Here is a 3,965-nt window from a genome sequence, read left to right as displayed (position 1 = left end):
TATATATATATATACCAAACACATTTTCTTTAACCAACAAATAAAAAAGGATATAATGCTCACATTTGTTCAACCATCTACCATGTAGCTTCATCTGGCCCAAAGTCTTTCCACTACACTTTAACTTGCTCTATTTCTTGGTTATGGAGCATGAGCCATTTCCACTACAATATGAATTGTGGCTCTAGCTGGAACTCTTCCTCTAGTTCCACCTGAACACAGACCAATCAATCACATGATAAACATTCTAAACATATATTTTAAGGAATGAAACATGGAAAACATCATGGAAATTACTTGATGGAGGTAGTCCAAGTCTGTATGCCACTGGTCCAATCCTCGCAAGGCTTTCAATAGGCCCACAATACTTAGGTGCCAACTTGGCACATGACCTAATCCTCAAGGAGCTCTTCTTGGGCTTGATGTGCAAGTACACATGATCTCTAACCTAGAACTCCTTGAATTCTTTATGTTGATCCGCATAACTCTTCTGCATCACCCATGTCACCTTTAAATTCCTTTTAATAACCTGCATCTCTTGCTCCATCTCTGCTAACATATCTAGTCCAATCAACACCCTGTTCATTGGATCACTCCAACTGATAAGAGTATCACAACTCCGCTTGTAGAGAGCCTCAAATGGAATAATCTTCAAAGATTCCCAATACCCATTATTATAAGCAAACTCTACCATTGGGAGATACTCTTCCCACTTTATTTGTTGATGCATGACATACATCCTCAACATATCCTCAATAATCCTATTAACCCTCTCTATCTGCCCATCTATCTAAGGCTGATAAGTTGTAATAAAAGCTAACTCTATACCCAAGCCTGCAAACAACTCCTTCCAAAACTTGGAAGTTGTAAAAATTAATAGAAATTTGCCACTACTGATCAAATCAAATTGAAATCAAGAGATTACAAATTTCCTCTACTATTCCACGAAATGGAAATCATAATTTATAAAAACATGCGATGACATGCAACCATAAAAAACACAATAACACTATGATCTATAAGGGAACCCAACTGGGAAAAACCCCTCCATTGATTTTCATTAATCAGATGAGAATGAGAAACTATTACAATGACTTACTTCAATATTGAAGCACACCCTACACTGTAAACCTAATCTCCTACTGACTATCCTGCTCTCGCAAACACTAAGCCAATTCATGGCTACAACTTCCTCCTATTTCCCTGTGCAATTCAGGAGAAATTTTTCTCCCAAATAATAGGGGAATTCCATATTTCCTTGTGCAAATCCCAAGGAATTGATCACCTACATCAATGCCAATCCTATACACTCAATTAGCATAAAATTTATAATTACAATGTGCATTTTCCTCCACACCAGCTAAGCAATTCGAATTCCATACATGTCTAGGCTAATTTTAGTTAATTAACTCATTTAACTGAGAGATCATTGAGTTAACAACGATTGTACTACTCAACTGACCTTCAATTGACTCAATTAGCTACTTGAGCTCAATTAACTGAGTTCAACTGAAAATAAGTGAACTAAATTGCTAAATTTTAGCAATCACTACATGCACAACTCTACTCCAAGACTATAACTCAAATTTATCGAGTTAACTAGTAGAAAAGGCCATGTCACACAAGTTAACTGCCATCCAAGTCATCCTGCTGATGTGGAAAATAAAATTACTCAATTTGACTAAGGAAAAAGTCAAATTGAGCCTTTCTTGGTACAATTTCTAACACTCCCTCTTAGCAATAAAGGAATTTTGCACCACCCCTATCCTGCACCTATTGAATTTGAATTTGTCTCTTGATAATTCCTTTGTCAAGATATCTGCATCCTGCTCCTCAATTCGAATGTAATGTAGCATCATAATTCTCCTCTGCACACAATCCTGCAAGTGATGGTACCTGATATCAATGTGCTTGGACCTGTCATGAAATACTGGATTCTCGGAGAGTTTAATAAAACTTTGATTATCATAATAAATCACCGTCGGATCCATCTCCTGATTGAAAATACCCACAAGTATTTTCCTCATCCATATGGCCTCACATCTTACTTGACTTGCGGCCATGTATTCAGCCTTTTCTGAGATGAGTGCCACAGACCTCTGTTTCTTGTTATACCAGGAAATAACGGCAGACCCAACGCTGAAGATAACACTTAAAGTACTTTTCATGTGTGATAGACTCCTTGCCCAATCTGCATTAGTGAAGCCTTGGATTTCACTCCCTCTGTCCCCCTATACAATAACCCATTCTCAGTTGTGCCATTGAGGTACCTCAATAGATGCTTTGATGCTTCCCAATACAACTTGGTAGGCTTCACAATGGCTTGGCTCAACTAATTAACTGCATAACATATATGGGGCCTTGTGTTCACCAGATACATCAAGGATCCCACAAGTTTTCTGTAGATGGTGGCATCTCCTGCCTCTCCTGAAGAAGCACTTTCATTCCTTTAATTTGTAGCTAGATGTGTGTTCATATGATTGCAGTTCTCCATGTGAAATATTTGAAGTATTTCAGAGGAATTCTTCCCTGAATAATTAACAACTCACCATCACCCTACCATAATTTCAACCCAAGGAAGTAATGCATCAAGCCCATGTCCTTCATCTCAAATTCTCTTGTAGGGTCCTCCTTACAAGAGATGATCAAATGCTCATCCCTGTAAGTATCAAGTCATCATCATACAATACCAAGATAAGAAACTTGCCATCTACCACAATGTGATAGAGATTGACATCTGCTCCACTTTTGGTGAAGCCCAATCCAATGAGATATGTGTCAATCCGAGTGTACCATGTTTAGGGTGCCTTCTTGAGACCATACAAGGCTCTCCCAAGTCTACACACACGTCTCCCTGTCATAAGTCTCAAATCGATCTTGCTTCTATATGTAAATCTCTTCCTCAACAACTCCATTGAGAAATGAAGTCTTCACATCCATCTGATGGATCTTCCATCCCATTTGTGAAGCTAATGCTAGAATTGTTATGATCAAGGAATATCTTGCCACTAGGAAAAATGTTTCCTCATAGTCCACTCCCTCTACCTACGAGAAGCCTTTGGCGACAAATATAGACTTGTACTTCTTGATGCTCCCATAAGCTGCATGCTTCACTTTGTAAATCCATCTAGAACCAACCAATGATTTTTTATATAGCCTTGCCACCACTTCCCATGCATTATTGTTCATGATGGAGTCATACTCCTCCACCATGATATCAACCCACAATGGTTGAGAAACATCTTCCTCAAATGAAGAAGGCTCTGGCTCAATGAGTTTTTTCATGAGACCTATATACCCAATGTATCTGTCTGGTGACCTCCTTTGCTTGCACTGAGATGTAGGAGCTCCCACATGCTCTCGTGCAACCTATACCAATATTTCAGCTTCCCTGGTTCTCTTCCTCCCATCTATGGAAGATTTTGGTTGAGTGGGTGCCTCCACTCAACCTCTTGTCTGCTCCTCCACTTGTGGCTACTCCAAAACATCTTGAAGATCTACATGAGGCTCCTCCTTTGGAGCTAGAAGCTCCTCCTCTGGTGGGATACTTAACTCTCGCTCTAGAGAGCATCTCATAGCCTTCTCCTCATCAAATTTGACATCTCTCCTCACTACTATCACCTTGAGTGAGGGAAAATACACCCAGTAATTATGTGGTGTCTTTGTGTATCCTACAAAGACTCCCATCTTAGTTGTAGCCTCAAGTTTCTTCCTACTATCCTTGGATACATGAAAATACATAGTAGCTCCAAAAATTTGAAAATGAGATACTCTGGCTTCCTTCCATAGAAATCTTCTTTGGGTGTGATCATGCCAAGTATTCTACAAGGGCTCTTGTTCTGCAAATAAAATGCGGTGTTGCATGCTTATTCCCATATAAGTAATGAAAACCCTTGATCATGTAACATGGATCTTTCTTCTCCCATTATGCTTCTCTTATACCTTTCATCCACCCTATTTTGTTG

The sequence above is a fragment of the Pinus tabuliformis genome, chromosome 6, assembly GCF_031772625.1.
Source record: "Pinus tabuliformis cultivar Carrire ecotype Pingquan chromosome 6, CPIR1, whole genome shotgun sequence".
Taxonomy (NCBI): Eukaryota; Viridiplantae; Streptophyta; class Pinopsida; order Pinales; family Pinaceae; genus Pinus; species Pinus tabuliformis.
Note: the sequence above shows the minus strand (reverse complement) of the source record.